At 43.5% G+C, this 26,000-nt stretch overlaps 1 long non-coding RNA gene across 4 annotated transcripts in view; it reads right to left on the bottom strand.

Moving 5' to 3' along the window:
• The window catches only part of LOC144370482 (uncharacterized), a 63,782-nt gene that overhangs the window by 28,471 nt on the left and 9,311 nt on the right, over positions 1 to 26,000 (bottom strand). For 3 of the 4 annotated variants that reach the window (XR_013430462.1, XR_013430460.1, XR_013430463.1), the window contains one exon: positions 6,360 to 6,480. The exons of the other annotated variant lie outside the window; for it this stretch is intronic. This is a non-coding gene — a long non-coding RNA (uncharacterized LOC144370482). Of the gene's footprint in view, positions 1 to 6,359; positions 6,481 to 26,000 lie in introns of those variants that run through there. 4 annotated transcript variants of the gene reach the window in all.

A 26,000-nucleotide genomic window follows, 5' to 3' on the forward strand; every position in this document is an offset into this window, starting at 1 on the left:
ACCAATCCCAAAAAACAAAGATTGAATGTTCTCTGATATGTGGTTGCCAATGCACAACAAAGGGGTGGGGAGGGAAGAATAGACGTTCATTGCATAAGACAAACGGGAATGAAGGGAAGGGAAAAGGGATGAGAAAAGGAAAGATAGTAGAATGAACCAGATGTAACTTTCCTATGTTCACGTATGGATTCATGGCCAGTGTAAATCCTCATCATGTACAGTCAAAATATGGGGAGTTATACTCCATGTACCTATAATGTGTCAAAATGCATTCCACTGGCATGTATAACTAAAAAGAACATAAAACATTTAAAATCCATCTGCCAGAGGCTTTACCGGGGCCTATTCTGGATCACAGGGTGGGCAGTACATGGAACAGTGGTGTCAGAATGGCCCAATGAGCGCAGGAGGAATTGTGTGGTCCATGACAGGAGGGTGGGTCTGTGCACATAGTCAGTTGCCTGCCTGCTGGACCCCATTTTGCACTGTTGCAGTGGTCAAGCAGAGTCTTCTGGGCAACCAAGACACCTGCAGGGACCGAAGGAGGGGGTGACAGAAGCAGCATTGGGTGGTGGGGTGGGACATGGTTTCCACAGATAATCTTACTTCCAATAGTCCCAAAGGTGTGGACAAGTGTCCCAGCAAGGATGCAGGGTGGTGGCAGCTGCCACATCTAAGCCCTGTCAAGGTTCCACAGGATGGTAGCAGCTGGCTACCTGGTTGTGTGACAGGGTGTTGGCCGCTGTAAGTCCAGCATGTGGACCACTGTACCCGACAGGAGAAGATGGGGAGCGTGTTGTGGCAGTGACAAACAGACACCTGTCTCTTTGTTTTCCGCCTTTCCAGAGGGAATGGGGTGTGTGCCCTCTGATCCTTAGCCTGCCTTCTCCATTTCCTGATCCCAAGGTGGAAGCAATATGGGTCTTTGCAGTGCAGGGTCCAGCAGAGGTCACAGCTGGGTGTGGTCACAGTGATGCAATAGGCAGCAGGGACAGCAGACTACCATGCACCATGGGGCACCTAGAAGAGCATGTCCCTACACTGGTCCACAGTGGAAGCAGCCAATGTGAGTGTCAAAGTCAGAATTGTGCCTTTTCCGCTGTTTCTTAATTAGAAAACACAAGGATGTTGGACTTGCTTTATGTTTGGATATGGAGTGACCAGGAGAGAACAGCAAACACAAAACCATCAATTGCAAAATGAAACACACCTATCCCACTCCTCGAGTTATGCCTGAATGACTTAATGTGACACAGCCACATTAATGTTTATAGCAGCTCAACTCACAATAGCTAAACTAGGGAAGAAACCTAGGTGCCCTTTAGCAGATTAAATGGAAAAGAAAATGTGGTATATATACACAATGGACTATTACTCAGTCATAAAAAAGAACAAAGTTATGACATTGGCAAAATAAGCTAATCCCAAAGAACCAGAGGCTGAATGTTTTCTCTGATTTGTGGATGCTAATTCACAAAAACGGGGGAGGGTGCCTAAGGAAGAATAGAAGGGCTTTGGATTAGACAAAGGGAGGGGAGGTGGCATGGGAGTAGGAGGGATAGTAGAGTGAATCAGACATTATGAGCTTATGTGCATATATGATTACATGACCAGTGTAATTCTACAACACGTACAGCTGGAAGAATGAGAAGTTATACTCCATTTATGTATGATGTATCCAAATACCATCTACTGTCATATAAAACTAATCGACTCTGGATGGGTACAGTCATGTCCAATAGAACCGTGGAGAGATTTTTGGAGCCAGGTGGAATGACTGCCTAAGTAACCCAGAGGAAAGCAGCCTGAGAATGACCCTCTGCAGGGTGAGAATAACTGTGCGGTGGGTGTGGGAGAAGAAGCAGCGCAGAGTCAGGAGGAGCCTGAGCTCAGACCAAGTGGGGGTGGGGGTCTCTTCACCCTGGAGCCTTCCTGTGACCAACCGCCTTGGCCCAAGTCCTTTCTGCGTCACAGGTTCCATCCACACGTCACAAAGGCTAAACTCCAGTTCAGCCTTTGGTCCAAGGAGGAGCTGGCTTCTCAGCCAAGCTGCTCTGTGCTGACCAGCGTTGGACTAGTGTGGACTTGTGCCTGGTGACGAGCCCCCGTGCCCTCCATGGGCAGTCTTCTCACCAAGTGCGGTCGCAGGCTGCGCCGCAGGGCCCTGGTGGCCCACCAAACTCCCCTGCGCCTCGCCCGGGGGGCTCCCTCTCCTCACAGGGCCCACCCGGCTGCACCTGCCGCTCCCCCCAGCCCTGCCAGCAGGCGCTTCCTCCAGGATCCCCGACCTCCACCTCGGGGGCCTCCTGCTGCTGGCAGGGACAGAGGCCCGCTCCTCTGTCGGGGGATCCTGCTGCCCGCGTCCTGGGGGCCGTTCCCCAAAAAGCCGGTGCTATCGCGGAACAACTCCCGGATGTTCGGCCCCTGGACAGCAGTAAGGGTCCCCCCTCCTGGGCGCTGGCCACTCCTCCTGCCTCCAGTTCCTCAGCTCCGCCACCAAGCTGAGGGGCCCATGACAGCTGCTCGCTGCCCTCCTGGTGCGGCTAAGGAAGCTGAGCTCAGGGCCCAGGAACATCCAGAAAACACCAAGATCCATCAGGAGGAGGAGCAGGAGGAGGAGGAGGAGCAGGAGGAGGAGGAGGAGGAGGAGAAGGAGGAGGAGGAGGAGGAGGAGGAGGAGGAGGAGGAGGAGAAGCTGAAGGAGGAGAAAGAAGAGAAGCTGGAGGAGGAGAAGGACAAGGAGGAAGAGGAGAAGGAGGAGGAGGAGGAGGAGAAGGAGGAGGAGGAGGAGGAGGAAGAGAAGCTGAAGGAGGAGGAGAAGGACGAGGAGGAGGAGGAGGAGAAGCTGAAGGAGGAGGAGAAGGGTGAGGAGGAGAAGAAGACGGAGGAGGTCACTCGGGGAGACCTCAGTGTCCTGGAGGCCAGTTCTAGGCCCCCAGAGGGAAATAGTGTTCTCGAGAGGCCCCCCGTGTCGCCCAAGAAGTGGATCTGCCTGTCTGCCTCCCCATCCATCCAGGGAGAGCAGGGCCTGAAGCCCACCTGTGTTCTATCCCAGGGTTGGCCCTCACTAACTGCTGCTTCCAGGAGGCCGCATAAAAGAAAGCTGCTCATGCCAGTGGCCCTGCCATCACTGATTGCCTGGCATCAGGATGGGCTGCCCCCACCTGCAAAGCGGCCACTTTTATGTTCAAAAGGCACCCTGAGGAGGGTTCAGAGTGCCAGAAGTAAGCACGTGAAGCCTGAGACACAGGTCGCCCAGGGCGGAAGAGAGGCTCTGGAGGACTGCACCACCACTGTCCATTCATCCTCCCCACCTGCAGGCCCTACCTGGAATGCAGGCCCCCTCCCCCCACCCACTGACCCCTCCCCCATCCCAATGGAATTCCAGCCTGCTGGGCCCCTGAACCTACCCATCCCTCCACCTTCCCCCTCATCTAATATTCCACTGACTCTTCCCAGGAAACCTCCTTCTCCCTTCAGCCCCAGTCCCCATGTTGGAATTACCCCTAATGTGTTTCACCTTCCCACACCTCCTACCCAAGTCCCTTTCCCCTCCAATCCTACCTCTTCCAGAATGGAATCCCCAACCCCCATGTGCATAGATCCTCCTCCTCCTCCTCCTTCTCCTTTTCCTCTTCCTCCCCCTCCCCCTCCTTCTCCTTGTCCTCCTCCTCCTCCTCTTCCATTTCCTTCTCCTCTTCCTTCACTTTTTTCTCCTGCTCCACCTCCCCCTCCTCCTCCTCCCCCTCCTCCTTCTCCTCGTCCTACTCCCTCTCTTCCTCCTCATTCCCCTTCTCCTTTTCCTCCTCCTCCTCCTCCTCCTCCTCCTCCTCCTCCTCCTCCTTTTCCCTCTCCCCCTTCTCCATTTCCACTTCCTCCTGTTCCTATTCCTCTTCCTCCTCCTCCCCTTCCTGCTCCTCCTCCTAGTGTTCCCTCTCCTTTGGCTGCTCCTCCTGCTGCTCCTCTTCCTCCTCCTCCTCATTCCTTCCCAAGACCCACTCCTGTCCCTTCCACCCCAAACCCCAATACCCAGGGCCAGCACTCCACTAGGAGTGTCCCTCCCACCCTAATAGCCATGTCATCGGCTCACCTCTCCCAGAATCCCGCTGTGCTGCCTGAGGACACGGCCATGGACACCACTCCCCCTTCCATGGCGGTCATTTTGTCCTCTCGTGCATCCAGTGACAGCAATGTCCATGGCCATAGGCAGCACAGGCAGCCAGCAAAGGGACCAGTCCTCCCCAGCCCCCCAACCCTTCAGTTCTCCCAACCCAACCCCAATCTGTCCCATTCCATTGTCCCACCACCCACCCCTCAGCCTGCTTCTAGGAACCCTGCTGGACAGCAAAGAGCCTCTCTTCCCAATGCCCCCACGGTTACCACGCTGCCAGTGCAGGACCACTCACCGGCCTCCACCCTGTCACAGAGGGCATCAGCACCACCAACCTCCCAGGCTGCCAGTGAAGAGCCCATGGATACGACCCCTCCTTCGAAGGCTGTCAAGTTCTAGTCACCTCCTGCCTGCCAAGTTCTTACACTGACTCAATTTGGTAAGCAGGGCAGACACGTCGACAGCTATTTCTATATTGTAGGCCTGGTGCCACATATTTGCGATTTGTTGGCTTTTCACATAATTGCTGAAGACATAATCACCAATGAAGCAGTGCATATGTGTACGTGCACACACACACACACACACACACACTCACACACACACATACACAGAAATGCCACAGTCTTTGTCTCTAAGTTTCAGAAGTAGGTAGGCACACTTGAAAATTTTCTGAAACTATAAAGGAGACTAAAGAGATGTGATAAGTGTATGAACTGTGGGAGCCTGGACTTAAATCAAGCATGGAGGATGACAACAGGACAACTAAGAAATTGGGCTATAGACTAGAGGAAAGTGTTGTGTCAATGTTAGTTTCCTGAATGTAGGAATTTTCCAGGGTTATGGGAGAGAATGTGCTGTCCTGGACAAGTCACAGCAGAGTAAAGGCATTAAGTGCACAGGGGTAGGAGACACAAATACTTCTCAAACTGTTCAGAAAGGTTGAATTAGGGAAAGAGGCAAGATAAAGTACATGTGGCAAAATGTGAAAAGTCTGTGACTCCTCCTAGACATTCCAAAGAACTCTCATGGAGAGACAGGAAATAAAGTTTGTCCAGGCAGTTTCAGTGGTCTTCCCTCCCCCACTAGGAAGAAAAGTTTGGCATTCATTTGCAAACACACTTCAATATTTCACATGTATAGATGAATCTTTCAACTATTATAATATAGACCTGTCTCCCTCATTAATGATGTGTTAAAAATCTGTAAAAGCTGTTTGCTCAACAAGATGAGTTCAACAAGATTGATTAGATCAATTAGGAAAGAATTCCCATATGGAATTCTCTTAACAGTATTTCTAAAGTTTGAAAATCCTACAGAGTAAAAAATATCTAAAATTACTATAAAGAGTAAATAACAATGGATTGAAACTGATGTAACAATGACTGCAGATTGTGTTTACATAGAAAAACACAATTGGGCTTTACAGGAGGAAATGTGAGCAGGCCAGAAACAGGGCAGCAATGAAGTTACGTAAGTTGTCAAGAGTTTGATAGCACCATGACGTTGATCATAAAACTGTTCCATGATGTGTGTCCTCATGAGAACCCTGAGGTGCCCGTTTCCATGACTCTGTACACTATGCTTTGCGTTGCTTCACGTTCTCTATATTGAAGAAGCTGGAGTAGAGCAGCTTTCTATTTCTCAAAAAGATTAAATTTAATCTCAATTAAAGGAAGACCTTTCTAACATATGGGACTTGAGTAGTCACATTGGGTCTGGCCTTGTGATCCTCAGGTGGCGTATTTGTCATCAAATATAGCAGTTGACCTTGTGGGGAGGATCAGTCTTCAGGGTCAGTACCAAGCAGCAGAGAACTCAGCCCATCACAGGTTGAAAGCAGAGCACTGCAGCACCAAGGGAATGAGGTTCTTGACTCAGCTAACCATTGGTGAATTAGGCTAAGGCTTGTTGAATATTTGTTGGTACTTGCCCTCAACTAGCTTTGAACTATGAATAGATATATCTGAGCAGCTGGCTCCGACAGAGGGCAAGATGGAAGCACCCAATAGAGAATACTATGAACCAATGTTCTATTCCCTGGAAGTGTCTTTCTTACTCTGAATTTTCTACTCCTTCCCATTTGCAGGCCCCAAGTCTTTGGCCATAGGACTGAAGTCACCACCAGGACTGGCCCATCAGGAAACTCAAACTTCCCCAAAGAAACAGAGCATTCAAGGAGGAGAGGTGTTCCATATGGAGACCACCCAAGTGGAGGAAGGGGAAAAGAAAATCAGACACACTGGCGTGAGAACTGGTCCACACTGTTTATTTTTTGCATTAGCTTCAACCAAAGGAGGAACGGTAGTTTTATTGTCCCAGTGAGACCCTCGATATCATTCATTGTCTTCTGAAGAGACTACTGGTCACTGCAGAATAGAAGAAAAGATACTCATGCTCCAATTCCATTCCACTGTAAAGTGCACAAAAAGAGTACTACCACATGAAAAATTCATGTGTCAGGAAAAAGAATTCTTGAAAGAATGATCACAATTTTTATTAGATGTTTTGGCCATGAGTCATTTATTCCCTTTATGATTTTTTTTTTATTTCTGGGGAACTAAAGCAGAACTTGCAAATGAGAAAAGTTAACATTCTTCACTTTTAATAAAATATGGGTGTGTTTTATAAACTAATTCATAGATCTTACATCTTGTTAGCTTCATCTCTTTAATTCCAGTCTGACAACAAGAATAACTGCTCCATAAACCTAAGATAATACTACTACACTGAATAAAAAACAGATTAATAATAAGATTTCATCAGTTCATCTGTCAAATCAATACTTAGGAATTAATTGTGGATTGTAAATTTCATTTTAGTTTATTTAGTACTATATATTTGGGTGCTTCCCTATGATTTTGACCTAAATATATAAGGAAATCATATTTTTAGATTGCTATAATAAAATCTGTCAAAGTTATGTTTATTTTTATGGTAATGTCTCTCTCTTCCATTTCAAAGTGTGAGGGAAAAGAAATTTATCTGTTCAAATTCTATTTTATGTTTTGTATTAACAATTACCAAAAGTCTTTCTTGAATATATCATTTCTGGAAGAGGATGATTATGATAAAATGTGAGGATACAACTAGAGTAGTAGTTACAACACTAACTCCATATGCAATGTGAAGGTCAAGAGTAATTACTCATTCATAAGTATTGATTGAGTATATTCTCTGCATGGTACTACTTATAAATTGGTGATGAGCAAAATAAATATGGCCATTACTTTCAAGTAATTTCAGACTAATGGGAGGGTAATGCTTCTAGGAAACAAAAGTCTGAAAGAATTGCAGTGTTTAAGCACTCTATCATAATTCCCTTGGTGACAGGGACAGAGACTGGAGACAATAAAGATCTTTTTTGTCTTAGTTTGGAGGAAGTAACTAATTGTCATATATAAAAGTGTGGTTATGTTAGGATTCATCAGAGGACAATAAGGTAATAAAGGATATAGAAATACTGTGGTTTTCCTAACTAATGGGGTGATTTCCATCAGGAAGGATAGAAACTATGTAAAGTTTGAGGTGTAACCTAAAAACTTAAGCTGCAGTTATAAAGAATGCTCTGGGAGAGCAGTAAATTGAATGTAACTAAAAGAGATCACTTTAAGGAAAAATACTAGACAATACAAGAAAAGAAAATGCTACAAGGGAGAAAGGAATATAAACAGACATACAAATATCTGAAAACTTCCAAAAGATCACAAATCATGCCTGTGGACCTTGGGAACCTAAAACTTAGAAAGAATTCAGAAAGAACTTGTTAACACAATTATGGGATGTTAAGAGCATAAAACGAAAGTAGTTCTCACTGTATATATGTTATAGTCTCTTAAGTTAACTCCTCCTAAGTGGAGTAATCATTCACTGCATTGTCTATGTTGAGTTTGTGTGTATAAATACAATCCAAACAAAGTGACATAACACATTCAATTAGTGTAACCCACCCAGGAAGCTCAGCCCAGGCTGTGGGCTTGAACTCACCAACCCTTCAACCCTGAATAGCAGCAATGGGCTGCTTGGTCTTGTGGATATGATGTCAACCCAGATGCCCTTGTGCACATCACTCAACAGCTGGCTAGGCTTTCCTATAGTGCAGTGCAGGGGTTTAGAGTCTCCAGGACAGGCTTGGACTTTGTCACAGGTGGGCTGGATATGGGACATCATATCCAGACTTCCCATTTGCCAGCTTCCCTCTCAGGCATGAAGTGGTCTTGAAACCTGCACTGCTGGGCCTGGAGGGAAAGCTGGTTTTGAAGTGCTCATTCAAGTCCTGGGGTCCACACTGAAGCCCAGGGTTAAACACTGTGCATCTAAAACACTCACTGTGGAGCATAGAGGAGATCTGCATGTATGCCTGACCTGACACCATCACGAAACCCACACTCTGGTTTGGTGGTAACCTGCTTGATCTGAGCTGGGCAATTTTCCTGACCTTCAACCTGGCTAAGATATTCATTGCTAGCTAAAGGGGCTTCCTAAAAACTCACGTGTTTGCCTCCATGGCCTTGCTCTTGCCCCACAAATGTATGTAAATTTTATTGTTTCTAGTTTTTCTGACTCTTTTTATGCATCTATCTTGCTTTCTGATTGGATGTCAAAGAAAGATGTGACATATGTTCATGGTAATGTGTGGAGCTAGACATTATGCAAATTTGGAATAACAACATGTTTTGTGTGTGCAGAAGATTGAGCCAAAGGTGCTCTTCCATTGGGCTTTACAAAACTCTTTTACTTTTTATTCTAAGACAGGGTCTCACTACTTTTGGGATACTAGCCTAGAACTCAACAACTTCTTGCCTCAGCCCCTGAATTACTGGGATTATAGGAATGCACCACCACACCTGGATTGACTAATAATTTTTAAGTCCCTTTCCCTTATTTCTTAAATTTGAACCACATATTTTAGAGGAAAGCCTCATCTTCACCACGGTATGGAATGTAATCTCCCATCGAGCAGCATGGTCCAGTGCTGCCTGAGAATCTGGGCTAAGCACTGTGTTTCCTGGGCTCACTAGGTCACTTCTGGTCATCATTACTGGGGGGTGGATATGGGAACATGTATAGATTGGGACCTGGAAGATAATGTAGCTTTTCATCTCTGTTTAAGACAAGCGAGTGGCCAATGAGCCAGGAGGCCCTTGTGACTCTCAAGATCCTACCTCTGCGGTTAGGTCACTTATCATCCTTTGTGCTCTTGTCTATCCCTCCAGTTGCCAGCATAGCACCAGCCCGTGGAGGAGAACCAGTTGCTACCCAGGAGCCCTGCCTTTCACCTTGAACCCTCCCATCAAGTGCCCCAGGACAGTGTTCAGACAAGCCATTGACCTTCCCTCTCCACAGCCTTTGTAGCACTACTCAGTGGTGAAAATCACCTACTACAGCACTGGTCAATCTCTTTCCTCCTCTGTGGCTCCAGAACTCCAGGTTCACAGGCAGGTTTCTATCCAAATGTGACAGATGAATCCCTTCCCTTCAAGGCAATGGAATGTGTGAGAGGAAGGTGATTCTGGTACCAGGGGGTCAGCCCATATGAGAAGACAGAGAGCCTGATAGTGACTTGTCTTCAGACACAAGGAAATGGTAACTGAAACCGTGGGAGAGGTCCTGGGTGTGTGGGAGAAAGAATGCTATGAAACCATGGCTGCCTCTCCCTGAAATCTGAAAAGTTAGAACAGCAGAGCATCTCCATGCCCAGATAAATAAAGGTTGACCCCAGGTACTTCCCCTATTTAAGGGATACTGGGCTCCTTAGGTGACCCAAAGCCTGAAACCAAGGGACATACAATCCAATTCATGAACCATCACACATGGAACTCCCTGACAGTGCCAAAAAATGACTAGCATAGGAGGGTAGAGGTGCTTTGATCCTCAGACAAGGGCCAGTGGTCCCCCCAAACAGGCCACTATCCCCCAACCCAGCAGGACTGACAATGTATCAGCTAGATTCGAGGAGCCCACTGCCCCTTCTAGCCACACCAGCCCATGATTTCCCAAACACATTCGTACCATCCCCACTACAGCAATCCTATGTACCAAGTGCCCACTGGGATCCTGCCAGCTAAGTGGACCCACCCTTCCTTTCACTGTGACAGGAGCCTGCATCCTTGGAGATACACAGCTCAAAGGCGTAATTGCCATTATTGAATCTCTCGGACAGATGAAGATAGTGGGGTTGGAGGTTTGCTAGGAAACAACCTGCAGCCCTCCAAGTCCAGACAAGACCAGCAAAGAGACGGACTGCAGCTCACAATACAATCCCTTGTAGATCTTTCAGGCTTTCAGGGTAGCCTGCCCTCCACCACTTCAGCCTCCTATGGTAGGGCATGGGGGTGCAGGTCTGGGAGATGTCTTTGGAGGGACCAGCCTCCTCCATGTGCAGGTTCTCACTAGGCCACCCCTCTCTGCCCTGCCACCAATAGCCAGGCAGTTCATGACAGGGGAGTTGCGATTCTGGTTCTCTTCCTTGTCCCTCCATATCTGATCAGGCTTTGGGCACTAGATGGGGTCACCAGCCTCTTGACCCTGAGACATCTACCTCCTAGTCCAGGTGAGTTCAGTTTGCACCCCCCTGGAGGGCAGATTACTTGGCCAGTGAGGACAGTGTTTGGGTAAGAGGGTGTCACCTGGTCATGCACGTGACTAGCATACATGGGATGGGGCTCTCCAACAGGGTCATGTTCCATCTTCTACATCCGGCTTGTGGCTTTTGCCAAAGTTGCCATGAATTTAGGCACTGGAGTTGGGTTTTCAAAATAAAAGGAGCTTTCTGTCTGCTCAGGACCCCAGAATGAACAAGGGGAAATGTAGAAATAGCTCACCATGCCCTTTGAGAGCCCTGCATTTTGTCCAGGAGATGTTCTATAAGCTGCTTGCTGTGGCCATTATGCCAGGTGCATGGGGCATGGAGAGGTATGGGGTTGGGGACAGGAACAGAATTCAGGTGCTACCCAGTGGGTGTCCCTTCCCCACCAAGCACCAGTTTCCAATCCTGATGCCTCTTCCTTCCATGCACAGGCTCATCTCCAGGGCTGGTTAGATCCTTTCCTACCTGCAGTTCTCAGCAGCAAGTGCTCATCTGTGCCTGTGGAGGTGAGAGGGCCCCTAGGCTTTGGGAGCCACAAAGGCCACTGCCTGGCTGAGTGGTAGTGTTCAGGCCTGTAGGCCTGGAGGGGTCCACAGCTTCCTTGGGAGGCAAGTTCTGGCTTCTGCCCTCCAGGATCCTTGGGCACCGAAGCGATGAGAGTGACTCTAAAGTCTGCAGAGGAGGAGGCCAGCTCCTTACCTGGGTGACCAGGTCCACCACTGGGCAGAAAAGATCACTGTGGCCAGGCTCTTGTACTCTGACTTCTCAGACTAAGAGATGCCACCGCAGCTGTCCAACCCTCCAGGAGATTGCAAAGTCTGCACACTTCCTTGGCAAGAGGGTATGTCCCTGCCCTGCTGCAAAGGTCATCAGGGACATTATTGGAGAGCTGGATCCTAACTACTAGAGGGGCATGGGCCTGAGTGGGGAAATTTTCCCAAACCAGGAACCTACCCAGAGCGTGGGTACCCAGCCCACAGATGAATTCAGAGTTTAAGCACAGCCAACCCTGGTCAGCAGTCCCTGAACCTCTAGTTGTATGTTTTAATGATGAAAATAGAATATAAACATTAATAACACCCTCATCCTTAAGATGAATAAGCTCTAACTTGATATTCAAAGGAAAAAATAACTTTAGAGAAATTCAATTCCATAGAATTTATCTGAGCAAGCAGAAATACAAAAATCAACAACTGGAATGACTGGATTCTCTGAAAGCCCTCACAATCACAAAATGTCCATGGCACTAATGTGTGCAGTGCCATGTGGCAGTATTTACGAACTAAAAAGTGAGGCACAAAATCCTTTCCTTGCTTACAACAATAGTACTACTCTGCATTGGCCAAGTTCAGCTGCTGTACTTGCCTGAGCCAAGGCTATTCAAGAAACGAGGCTGTCAGTCAGTCAAACTACTAAATTGTATTGCAGTTTTCAAAAGGACTCAGTTTGAGTTCCTACATAGGTTTGCCACTGATGTCTGCCTCGACAGCTGGACCCTTGGAGACTCTACTGCTGCACAGTCTGAACAGCCAAGCCTGAGCCTTGCTTGCAGTGCCTCTGGGCCCCACTGCAAACCTACTGGAGGACCTGCCAGAGAGCGCACCAAATGCATAAACTGTGGCTCCATCTAGACACTACTTGGTGGTAGGAGGGAACTGGCCCCTACCTGTGCAAAGCCTGCAGCCTCTACCCTAAGATGAATGACCTCAGTCTGCCCCTCATCAAGCAGCAGAAGCACGTGCCTTCATCTTGGTGGCTAGGACTATCCCATGACAACTGGCACACCACCATCATGACCTTATGCTGCAGAAACGCTGAAGGCAAACCTGCGTGCAATGCCTGTGGACTCTATCAGAAACTCCATGCAGTGCCTCAACCTCTTCCTACAAAAAAACAGGGAATTCAAACCAGAAAACCAAAACCTAAAAACAATGAAGTCAAAGACTTGTTCTCCTAACAGCAATAATTTGGTTCTTGTGACTCCAACTTCTCTATCTTCTAACTCAGAGGATTACAGCAGAACTACTTCCCCTCCAACAGTTCCAATAGCCTCAGGGACAGGAGCCCCTGTGAGGTCTGCTGCAGGAGAGGGCACCAACCCTGAATATAGCAAGCTCCATTATTCAGGTCAAATGGGCTCCACATAGGCTTCAGTCTGGCCTTGCCAGCTGAAGTCACGTCCTCAGTGGGACAGGATTCCTATTGTGCTCTGGCCCTGGCCTCAGCCCTTGTGACAACGAGGTGGGGAGGGATCCACCCAAGAAGGCCTTGCACCTCTTGTGTCTGAATTTGTCCAGCAGCCCAGACTGTGGGGACCGTGTAGACAGTGCATCCCACCCATGTGTGATTTCCCCAGGAGGCTTGCTAAAGAGAAAAAGAAGATGAAGCTCCTCTAGGAAAGGGCCAGCGTGTGAAAACATGGCCTGCTCCATTGGGCCAGGGACACTTCCAGCCAGTCTGCCACAGGTTGGCTCCTAAACTGCTTGCAGAAACTGGGACTAGGAACAGGGCCAATTGCCTGCTAAGGAAAATGCAGAGATTCTTTCCAATAAAGTTCTATGTGAATTGCCCCAAATCATGTGTTTCTTCTGATCAATTATTTTGATCAATCAATATTGGTTATTCCAGAATTTCTGCACACCTCTTCCACATGCATATTTCACAAGCATTCGTGGAGAAGATCATTGGAGGCTGTTTGGCACAGTCTTGAAGACTCAGTGAGTTCCTGGCTCTCTTGTCAAAATATTGTTCAGTTTGCAAGACTGAGTAGTGACTCCAACAGACTCTGCGACTGATGTTTCTCAAAGGTCATCTTGCCTGACTAGTCTGAGGTCAGCTGGAATTTGTGCATAGGTAGCAAGCAAGATATTATTCTTCCATGCCTATATTTTTTTAAATAAGTGAAATTTCCATTGCAGCAATCAGACTTAAATCATTTGCAGAAGGTGGGACAACATTTTTATAATGAACGTAAAAATTTACCTCAATGTTACTTTAAATAATTTAAAAGAACAATATGAACTTAAACCTTCTTATTCTTCTTTACATTTATTTTGCATTTCTATATTCCTGATTGTTTAAGAGAACTATTTCAAGAAAGATCTTTTTTCAGAAAATTTTGCTTTTTTCCATTTGTTAAGAATTTTTAAACAAGAATTCCAACATATGCCCTTTCTTTTACTGTGGAATATGTACTGGAAAAATAGCAACAGAACTTTACCACCTAGTGAACAACACTTGTAAATATTCTAAGCATCTATGAATGCTCTGATGAAGTCTGTATAGTCTGCTAACCCACAGGCTGGTTAACATTAATTTTTTTAAAAATGCAGTGTCATATGGAAACCTATTTTGATAGAATTTTTAAAATAAAAGGATATTGTTTTTTTCTGTAGAAAATGATATAAATTTTTTTATTGTGGTCCCTTATTTATTTATTTATTTATTTGTTTGTTACTGTGACCCAAATCCCTAACAAGAACATCCATTGTAGAAGGAGAAAAGATATTTTCACAATATCAGAGGTTTCAGTCCATGATCAGTTGGCACCATTGCTTTGGGCCAGAGCAGAGGCAGAATATCATGGTGAAAGCCCATGACAGAGGAAAACTACCCTGTCCCATGGCAGCAGGAATGCAGAGAGACAGAGCAAGCTCCCAGGGAGAAAATGTAACCCACAAGGGCGGGCGCCCACGACCTCCTTCCTGCTGACTCACATCACCTGCTGGCAGTTATCACCAAATACCTAGTCCTCTCAAATCATCCACTCAAAATCATCAAGATTTGGAGATCTGGGGTTATGGCTCAGTGGTTGTGCACTTGCCTGGCATGTGTGAGGCACTGGGTTCGAATCTCAACACCACATATAATAAAAATAAATATCTATCAACAATTTAAAAAATTAATAAATAAAATTAATAAATAAAAGTATTTAAAAAACTCAGGATTTGTTAGGTCAACTGTTAGGCCAGAGCACTCACAATCTAATCACTTCACTGTGAGCATTTCTGCATTGTCACCCGTGAGCTTTGGGGGACAACTCACACCCAAAGCATAACGCATTTTAATTACCAAACAGAAAGTAGTTTTTGCTCAGTGTCTACGTAGGTTGATCATCACCAGATCATTGATGATGTAATTCTGTCTACCTTGTGGCCTGGTGAAACTCCTTTCCAGTATTCCCATGGAAGTTCCATCAGACCCATCCAGCACACCAACACACTAGCTAATATCTACACCCAATTAGGTCCCATCACACGTCCCATTTCCAAGGCAGCAGCATCAGGCACCACGACTTACGGAACGCAGGAGTTGTTCCTGTGCCCCCTGGAACCTTTGAAGCACAGCTGCATTTTTGGATGATGCTTCTCTAAATACAAGAGTTGTTTGCTGTTCAAAGCCCCACACTGTTTTTGTCTTAGGGACTGTGGTGCATCTTCATGCCACAGCGCCCCTTCAACTAATGCTAGAGCAACCCACACTGGAGCCTCCCAAGGCCTTCAGGGCCACAGACAGCAATGAAACCACCAGGTGCTGCATGAAAGGTAATTTTCCAAAGACTTAAGAGCCAAAAAAACCTGTTGGAGGGTGGTGCAACATCAGTAAAAGGCCAATTGAGCACATGGTTGCCTTCTTTCTCCACAAGAGGAGTGTCTAGAGTGGCTTCACATACTCTTACCCTTGGTGTAACTCCAAACCTCTTAAATTCTTCTGCCAATTTGTCTGCATTTGCATTGGCTAGATCCTGTGTAGGAAGGAATCTTCTTTCATACACGTGACAATTCATTGGAGAAAAGATAGTTTCTTCAACAAATGATGCTGAGAAAACTGGAAATCCATATGTAGAAAAATAAAATGAAACCTCTATCTCTCACCCTGGTTGAAATTCAACTCAAAGTACATCGAAGACTTAGGCACTAGAACAGAGACCCTGGGTCTAGTAGAAGAAAAAGTAGTCCCATGTTGGCCGAGGAACTGACTTCCTTAACAAGACTCCTAATGCACAAGAAGTAAAATCCAGAATCAATAAATGGGATATATTCAAACTAAACTGTCTCCTCAGTAAAGAAAACAATCCATAATGTGAAGATAGAGCCTACAGAATGGGATGAAATCTTTACCACATGCACCTCAGATAGAGAATTTCCAGAATATATAAAGAACTCGAAAAACTCAACACCAAAAAAAAAAAAAAAAAATAACTCAATTAATAAATGGGCTAAGGAACAGAACAGACACTTAACTAAGAAGATATACAATCAACCAACAAATATATGAAAAAATGTTTAACACCTCTAGTGGTTATAAAAATGCAAGTCAAAACTACTCTAATATTTTATCTCACTCCATTCAGAATGACAATTATCAAGAATACAAGCAGTATTAAATGTTGATGAGGCTGTGGGAGAAAAGGTACAGTCATACATTGCCCGTGGCCTTGCAGATTGGTGCAAACATTATAGAAAGTGGTATTGAGATTCCTCAGAAAACTGGGAATGAATGAGAACCCTGAGGTGCCTGTTTCCATGAGTCTGTACACTATGCTTTGCTTTGCTTCACATTCTCTACATTGAAGAACCTGGAGTAGAGCAGCTTTCTATTTCTCAAAAACATCCCATTTAATTTTAATTGGAGGAAGACCTTTCTAACATGTGGGACCTGAGTAGTCACATTGGGTTTGGCCTTCTGATCTTCAGGTGGGGTGTTTGTTATCACATATAGCAGTTGTCCTTGGAGAGGATCAGTCTTCAGGGTCAGTACCAAGCAGCAGAGAACTCAGCCCATCACAGGTTGAAAGTAGAGCACTGCAGCACCAAGGGAATAAGGACGCTTCTCTTTTACATCCACTCTCCAACAGTTTTCATTTTCAATCAGAGTACTTAAGTAGGATTGATTGTTCTTCCAATGGTAATGTCCAGTTCTTTGTTCTCTCAAGAGCAATGCATCCCAATTGTAGCATAAAATATTTTGCTTAGAGTTTTTCTATTACATTGAGCCTTTATAGTGTCATACACTCTGTGCAAAACATCACATCATTTCATGTAAATTTCACAATTCTCTGAACTAGACATTATGAGTCCCATTTTACATGTTCATAAAATGAGCTTTACAGAGGGAAGCTTCGTTACTTTTCTTCCAAAGACACTCAGTGGTAAGAAAGAGCAGAGGTGATTACAAATCTGATTCCAAATCCATAATGATTAACCTGTATACTCAACAAACTTTACAACATGGACTTGCTGAAAAGAGGCTTATAAACTGCTTTATGAAGAGTTTGTAATTAGGCATTCAAAATATGCTACCATCCATTCAGTAACCATGTGTGCCAACTGTCTTGTAGGACCATGACAATGAAATAACTTGTTGAAATTAATCATGGAATAAATATAGAGCAAAAAATGCAAAGAAGAGATATTTTCACCGATTATTTAAAATTAGTATAAAAAGTACATTTTAAAAGGAACTAACAAACTGTAATAATATTCAAAATGCAATATTTGAGTCCTATTTGTGCTTAGCAAAAAACTAAATCAACACTGTTTCCAAATCCTACGACTTCTCTGAGGATAAATTTAAATTTATTATTGTGAATGTTATTCAAACCATAGGTCCATTAGGCATCAGATATTTCAAAATATCTGATTTCCTCTTAAACACTAACCCTGTGCCTTCCATTTCTGATTTCATCTTCAGCATTAACCCTGTCCCTTCAGTTAAAGGAAGTTCAGTGAAGTTCAATGCCCCCCAAATTACTGAAAAATATCAAATTCAATTTTTTAAAGGTCTGAAAGAAGAGTTTAGTAAGATGCCGACCTTGGTTTCTGTCCCTCTCATCATTTCCTTGAAGGATCTTAACTCAGCTAACCATTTTTAATTAGGCAAAAGTTTGTTGAATTTTGTTGATATTTTCCCTGAACTAGCTTTGAACTATGAATAAATATACCTGAGCAGCTAGCTATGACAGAGGGCAAGATGGAAGCCCCCAACAGAGAATAATATGAACCAATGTTCTTTTTCCTGGAAGTGTCTTACTCTGATTTTTCTACTCCTTCTCATTTGTAGGCCCCACCTCCTTGGCCATAGGACTGAACTCACCACCTGGACTGGCCCATCAGGGAACTCAAACTTCCCCAAAGTACCAAAGGATTCAAGGTGGAGACTTGTTTCATATGGGGACCACCCAAGTCCTGCAGTGGCTGACTGCTGTGAAAGAGAAGTGTCTCTCCATCTGACATCAAGAACTAAACAAGTCAGGTGTATATGCCAAATGTCTTCTTTGATATAAGGAGGGCAACAAAGAACAGAACAGGGAGGAAGAGCATGAGAAGAAGACCACCATTAAATAGGGATGAGAGGGGGGAGGGAAAGGGGGAGAGAAGGGAAATTGCATGGAAATGGAAGGAGACCCTCATTGTTATACAAAATTACATATAAGAGGAAGTGAGGGGAAAGGGAAAAAAAACAAGGAAGAGAAATGAGTTACAGTAGATGGGTTGGAGAGAGAAGATGGGAGGGGAGGGAAGTGGGGATAGCAGAGGATAGGAAAGGCAACCCATATAATCCCTTGGTGCATGGATGGCAAGTGCTCATAAATGGAGTGACCATGGTTCTGGAAGATGATACTTTCAGTACAGGCTGCCATCCTGCTTCATGAGCACCAAGTGAAAATGCCGTTGCCTAGTCTGTGCACATTTGGGGAGGAAAGGGAATTTTGTATTGTCATTCTCTAAATAAATACATTACCTTGCCAAATTGTCTGACCACCTTGTTTACTTTTGACCAAGGACTCATGAAACTAATGATGTAGAAAAGAATCCTTTGGTAGCTGCTACTATCCCTATATTCCTTGTGATGATACACCTCATATGCATACTATGTGGCTTTCACCTGCAGTGTCTTAGGCATATCTGTTCTTGAACAATATATCTGGTGCTGCAGAAAGGGAAACAATGAGACTGTTAATGCCCTGGGGTGCAGCTCAGTGGTAGAGCACCTGCCTGCCTTGCACAAGGCCCAGGTTTCAGTTCCCAGCCCCATGAAATAGAATGTTATTCTTATTGTAGACTAAGAACTTGAAAATATATTTTCAAAGAGTAGATGGAAGTCTGATCAGGGCCAATCACTCACCCCTGCCCACCCCAACTTCCTTCTTCAACTGTGCCCATTCTTCAACTGTGGACTGTGTCATATGTATATACTTTTTTTCCCCCAGGGCTGGGGATGGAACCCAAGACCTCCAGCATGCTAGGCAAGCACTCTGTCACTGAGCTACATCCCCTGCCCTGTACGTACTTTTATTATCAAGCATTCTCCACATCTGTGCTACCTAATTCTAGGAAATACTTTTCATTTCATTGCTTCACATGAGCTCAGAGAGTCTTTCAAGAATAACCAAAACTTAAGTTTCAATAGGTGAGGACTTGGTAGACTTGGGCATATAATTCTTGAAGTCTCCAAGGAAACATCAGTTCACAACTCTTTGCAGACATGGGATCATTCTGCAGTCCCACTTCTTGCCTGAAGACCATAAACAAGAACATAGTTCCTAAGCTATAGAACTCAATGTGGTTCTGTTACAAAACACAGAGACTTGACTGGCCTTTGTCTTGGCACAGTAGCTCCAAGCTTAGAAGAAATACACCACAAGGAGACATTAGATCTTGCAGCATTATTTCATCTCATTTGTACATTTTCTCTGTGATTTTGCAATCTTAGAGCATCTGAATAAGAGGTGGTAAAAGTCAGGGTTATAGATTTCCTGCTGGCATTGTTACAGATTATGAAAATGGAAAAACAATAGAGGCTCATACAATATGGCCTAGAATTGCAACATTTTCAAAAATACCATACTTTAAACATTTCTGTCAGGCCCCAAAGGAAAATTGTTTAATATGGTTTGGGTTTCAATTTGAGATGTCACATTGATCGACTGATATGGGTGGGAGGTTTGGGACTGAGGGTTATTTTGTTATTTACTAATAAATGAGATTACTTCATCACAAAAATATATCACAGCATTTCATTTTAATATTTGGCTTAGAAAAAATTTGGTGCTTCCCAACAGATGACAAAGTCCAATTTCTCATGCTATTGTAAAGATTGTTTTTTTTTTTTTCATTTGTTTTCAGACAGAAAGGAGACTCTTCTGAGCTGCTCCCCACATAGAATCTGAGTTGCTTTTTGTTTCCATATGGAGTATTGTTTTCCTCTCGGTGACATATGCAATGTTCAAGTGAATTGGCTACTGAGACATGAAGTGATTCATGAGGTCCCCTGAACCATTTGCTCTGAGGACACATTATGTCCTCCTGCAGATCCAGAAAGTGCCCAGAAATCCACAAAAAATATGCTGAAACCAAGCAGCTTCATTATAAATGGCACTACCTAGTCACCAAGCTGTGTCATCTCTTGCCATTTAAAATGAACAGATGTTATTTTTGCTCTGAACTGGATTACAAAACATCTAATTTTTTTAGCTCTTTTTTGCCAGTTAAAATCACATGAACAACAATACCTGAGCTACTTGCCAGAATGCCAGAAATATTTGTTCTCAAAATCAAGCATGTAAGGATCTCAGAAGGTGAAGGATTTAGTCTGGCAGCATTGAAAGAATGGACTGGAAGGAGGGCCAGAGTTTCAAGGTGTTGGTCACTAAGAACCAACCTGTTGTGGCCACTCTGCTTTGTCAGGGTGGGCCTGCAGTTAGAGAAGGCAGCTGTAAAAGGGTAATGGAGGTGTCGTAGTTTCTGAGTGACAGATCACTATATATATATTTTTTACCCAGGTAACTCCCTGCTCCTGAATTCTGCCATGCAACCAGACCTGACAGTGAGCCGAACATACAGTGGTCCCATGTGCCTACAGGACCTGCTGGACAAGGAACTCCTGACACAGTCCTCCCTCTTCAACCCTTTGTCGGACATCAAAGTCAAAGTGCAGAGCTCAATCATGGTTTCTCTGGGAGTGTCTGAGAGAGCCGAGTGCCACGGCAAGAATCACTCTGGGACATTTCCCCATGGAAACAATCGCAGCTTTAGTACAATGCATCCCCGAAATAAAACGCCATACATCCAAAATCTGGCATCACTCCCCACAAGGACAGAACTGAGGACAACTGGTGTCTTTGGCCATTTAGGAGGGTACTTAGTAATGCCAAATACAGGGGGGTGATAAGTGTACTTTCCAGAGTTTGTTTAAATACTTCATATAATTATATCCTGTCAAAGTCATTTTAGGATGTTTATCATCCCTTTGTCAGAACAGAAATGCCACCACTCTACCGGTCTATTGTATTTACACAGCACACCAGGACCAAGGCTAAGATTAGGCTTTGTGGTTGTTATCTCAGAAAGTTTTAAATGCCTGTTACAGTTGGTAGCCATATTAGCTGAAACTGTCTAGGTAGTCCCCTGGGTTTAAGCCCCTTTGAAATATGTTACCTAGGGCATGATCAGGTAGCCCCAAAATTATTCTTTGGCATGACCACACCAAGTACCATGTTTATAGCTTTGCATGGCTTATATGCAAGTAGATAATTTCATGCAATGACAGTCTCATTTCATCAGTAAATGACCTAATAAACACACTCAGTGTTCATAGATCTTGCTAAGCGTGTTCCTTCATGATGAGCGATGATGAATAGTCATTGCAAAGCTGCTCCTTTGAATTACCACTTCAGTTACTGGGCTGTGTTGTAAGCACAATTAAGTTCCAAGTATTTTCTTTCTTTCTTTGGGTTGGAAGAGAGGAGATTTTCTTGATGTTTTGCAGGACACATAAGGTGCCCAGCTCGGCTCACTTTTAAAATGACGTCCTAACTGTGGATTAGTTTTTGGAGTGGCAGCCTGGGACTTAAGTGGGTGGCAGAATTTCACTTTGTCCCCTGAGTCCTAAGCAATGAGAATTGGGTAGTGTGCTGAGTCACAGGGTGTTTGGCTGAGAGGGATGGGGCCATTGGATCTGCAAGCATCGTTAGATTAGCACAGATTCAAGGCTGTGGCAGGTTTCTCTCTAAAGTAAAGCTAACTAAAATTTTATCTCATAAAATAAAATCTGTAATAGGACTAGTCCAGTATTATTGTTCTAGCCAACTGAACTCTCTAACAGTTTACTAACTTGAAAGTCAACTTTTCCTTAAGTTGATGAATGTTGACTTGTTCATTCTCTCCCAAATTAATTACTTTCTTTAAACATCATTTCAAAATCTGTTTTACTTCTTTTAAATAACCCTCTAATGCCACCCTAATGATTATATTTGGATAAAATTCCAATCCTTCATACCTCTCTTGGTTAGCATTTTAGGACGTGAAAGGATCTTGGTTGAAATATGTGTGAGCATCAGTGTATAAATGTTTGCATATGATGTCACTCTTCTTTTGATGACTCAATGTAGAGTGAATCAGTCAACCATATTTACCAAGTACTCTCCCTGTAAGGTTTCATAAGTTACAAGGGTGTGTTCTGGATGAAGAAATGTAAAAGACACATCCCCTACTCTCTCAAAGAACAAGATACACACATCATAACTCATACAAAGTCATGCATTGAATCATTGTGCTTTCACCTTATGTCCTCTTCCTAGTTCATGATTGGCATTGTCTCAGTAGTTATGAATTGAATAGGTTGGCAAGTACTCCTCCCTTCTCTTCCCTTTGTCATTTTATAATGTGTATTTATGTGTGTGTGTGTGTGTGTGTATGTACAAGTGTATCTTCTACACATATCGAAGGAATGCCAAGACCAACCCACTCATCAGCTATATTTATTTTATGTTCATTAAAGAGAGTGAGGAGATTAAATCATAACGAACCCAAAGAGCTTTCTTTTCCTCCCCCTCTGACTTAACAAAGACCCAAGTTGAAAACAAAGAACTCTGATAGCTCTGTCAATGATTCCCACACACCTACTCTGTGAAAGGGGAATTTTCAAAGTTCTTGACAAGGAGCACTGAACAAGAGTCTATGAATGTGTTTGGGGAAAAATTAATGTGGGTAGTTGAAACATATCTCCTGTTATTTGCAGGATATAAATGCAAAATATGCCCTGGGGACAAAGAAAGCAACACATAGAAATCAGATTGCTCTAATGCCATCCATCCCAAATTGCCATATGGCACATGCTAGAAATCATGTACATTATGCAAAATATAAAACAGGAAACTCAGACAGGTGGTTCTGTTGTCATATTAAATAAAAGGCTGTTAGAGTAGCAGGTGGATTTGTGGGGGAATATATTTTTCTTTGATCAGAGTTAACTAGTGAATGACATACTGAAAATGAATACTTCTTTAAGAACCATAGGCATAAAACTTTCCCACAGTGCCTCTCATTCTTCATAATATAACTTGCCAACAATACCACCCCCCTCTACAACCCTTGCCTTGATTGACTGTCTTCAGACTCTGCATACAATTTGCATGTTTGGGTAGGAGGAAGGAAGTATGTTTGACAGATAATAATAATAATCTAATTTCTGATTGAAGAAGAGGAAAAAATAGTTTAAAGCTCCAATTATCCTGTAGATTCTGGTTGAGTTTTGGAGTTTCATAAATAATGTTTCAATCTAAGCTCAGGGAATAAAGCTGACTTGAAAGAAAAAAGACTTGATGTGCTGCCTAATAGCCCCTTTTCAGATAGCTTCATTCACATTCTCTTTGGATCTGGAAGTAGATCATTAAGCCATGATGACCTACACCAGACAACAAGATTTACAGCCTGGCGTTTTTACTAGGAATTTTTAATCCTCTTCATTTATACATATGTGTATGATCTGTTTAGTGTGTTGCTGCTCTGTGCAAGGCATTCTGCTAAGTGTTGTTGATGTGATGTGGCATTATGAAGAGTAGGGGTTGCCTGTGTCTTTGTCATCATGGGCTAGAGAGCCTGAAGGGAAGGCAGCAGCAGAGAAAGTGATACGTCAAACTAAGACAAGGCACAATAACTAGGGCATGTTCAGGTTGACAACCAAACACACCGAATATCCTCTGCATTGCAACTTGTGTTCAACAGCAGGAAAGGATATCATGGAGGCCCCTTCTTTTGGCAACTCTGTTTAAGGAAAACTAGAAAATGCAAGGAGGCACCTTCCTGATTGGAGGTCCCTAAGTGTGTTGGTGAGAGTTCTCCTACGACTGAAGTTAAGGTCCAGAATATAAATGGGTCTCCTTGGTGTAAGGCTGTGAGCAAAATTTAAATGTGCCTCATTCTTAGTGCTATTGAAAGATACTAATGATAACTAGCATGTTACTAAATATTGTTCATACATGTGAATCACAAATAACTTGTTTTGCAATGAGTCTTGCATTCCTCTACTGTATAGCTGCTAATATAGGCACATAGAAGGCTAACAAAAAACAAAACAACAATAAAAATTAAACTTGCAATCTCTAGATTTAAATTAGCAGCAGCAGCCTGAAAGATTTTTGCGCGATTAACTCTAATGAAAGAGATTTAAAAAACAGATGAGGAGATGCATTATTCAAAAAATAGCATTCCCTGAGATTTTATTATGTAAAGATTATATTATTACTCCATTTCATTTCTTTTTATAAACAAGAAACTACATTAAAAAGATTCTCAGCTCTTCCTAGACATCTCTCTTGGCCAATGTGAAATATTTTCCTCACTGCATTCAAGAGAAGAGAGGGGACATTTAAAATGCAGTGTGATGTGACTTCCTATGCCTTTCCTCCTTGCATTATGTGATTTCACTCATAACACTGCTGGGTTTTTTGCAATTTCACATTAATATGAATGTGGTTAAGGCACTTTTAGCTTAACTCTTTTAGCTTCTATTTGAAAATTTAGGACCATATTGGTTACACAATAACCTAAAAGGTTCCTCAGCTTATCAGATGGTTTCATTTTTCCTAGTTTTCTTGGCAAACTGTGTAGGCCTCAGAGTACCACCTCATCTTGCTTTCTCATAACAGGTTCATGCAAATCTTAGCTCACCCATCATCCCAGGTACATTTCTAGAAGTGAGTGGATACAAACAAGATAAATACATTTTAAAATTTGGGAGCAGATAAACTTATGTATCAATATTCTCAGATATGTTTTAAATTATATATATATATAATTTCCAGATGTGTGTGTGTGTGTGTGTGTATGAATACAAGTGACAATAAATGGGACTGCAAATTGATGCAACTACACTGGACCAATTGAAGATTCCTTTAAAAACTAGGAATGGAAACACTATTTGACCCAGTTATCCCACTCCTTAGTATATATCCACAGGATAAAATCAGTCTACTACAGTGACATAGCCACATCAATGTTCACAGAAGCTCAATTCACAATAGCTAAGCTATGGAACCAACCTAGGTATCCATCAACAGATGAATGGATAAAGAAAATGTGTTATATATACACAATGGAATATTACTCAGCACAAAGAAGAATGACTTTATAACATTTGCTGGTAAATGAATGGATGTGGAGACTATCATACTAACTGAAATAAGCCAAACCCAAAAAACCAGAGGTTGAGTATTCTAACATGCGGATGCTAACACACAATGTTGTAGGTGGGGGTGGGCCATGAAAGTTCAGTGGATTAGACAAAGGAAAATGAAAGGCAGGGAGAGGGGATAGGAATAGAAAAGACAGTGGAATGAATCTGACATAACTTTCCTTGTACATATGTGAATATACCACAGTGAATCTCAGCATCATGTACATCCACAAGACTGGGATTAAAATGCAATATATTCTGTGATTGTACAAATACATCAAATAGGTTCTACTGCCATGTATAGCTAAAAAAACAAATGAATTTTTTTAAGAAGAGAGAAAGAAGAAAGAAAACAAAATTCCTTTTCCTAGCATGTTAATGGAGTTGTGGTTGGATGTGAAGATTTTCTCAATCTGCCATATTTCACTTTTGGTTCAGCTCCTGTGACTATACCTTTACCAGAGATTTCCCCAGCAGACTTTCCCTTTCATCTCAACCCTCAGAACTAAGTCCCACTCCCAATCTCAAACTGACCCAAACAAGGAGAACAGCACTGTCACGCTGATTTGGGGGTGGAGTGAATGTTTGAGACCACCACAACAGTCCCTTCTGAGGTTTGGATGTGGTTGTCTTCCTAGGTCCATGTGTTGGGATCCTCACGGGGGCAGGATTGAGAAGGGGTGGATCCTATAAAAGGTGAGGCCAAGAGGGAGGCCTAAGGTCATTGGGAGAGTGACCTCAGAAGGACACTCTGAGCACAGAAAAACCCTGGTTTTTGTCTGGCTTTCTGTCTGATGATGAGATTTCTTCTTCACTATGTCACATAAAGTCACAGGATGTTTA

The sequence above is a fragment of the Ictidomys tridecemlineatus genome, chromosome 14 (assembly GCF_052094955.1).
Source record: "Ictidomys tridecemlineatus isolate mIctTri1 chromosome 14, mIctTri1.hap1, whole genome shotgun sequence".
Taxonomy (NCBI): domain Eukaryota; kingdom Metazoa; phylum Chordata; class Mammalia; order Rodentia; family Sciuridae; genus Ictidomys; species Ictidomys tridecemlineatus.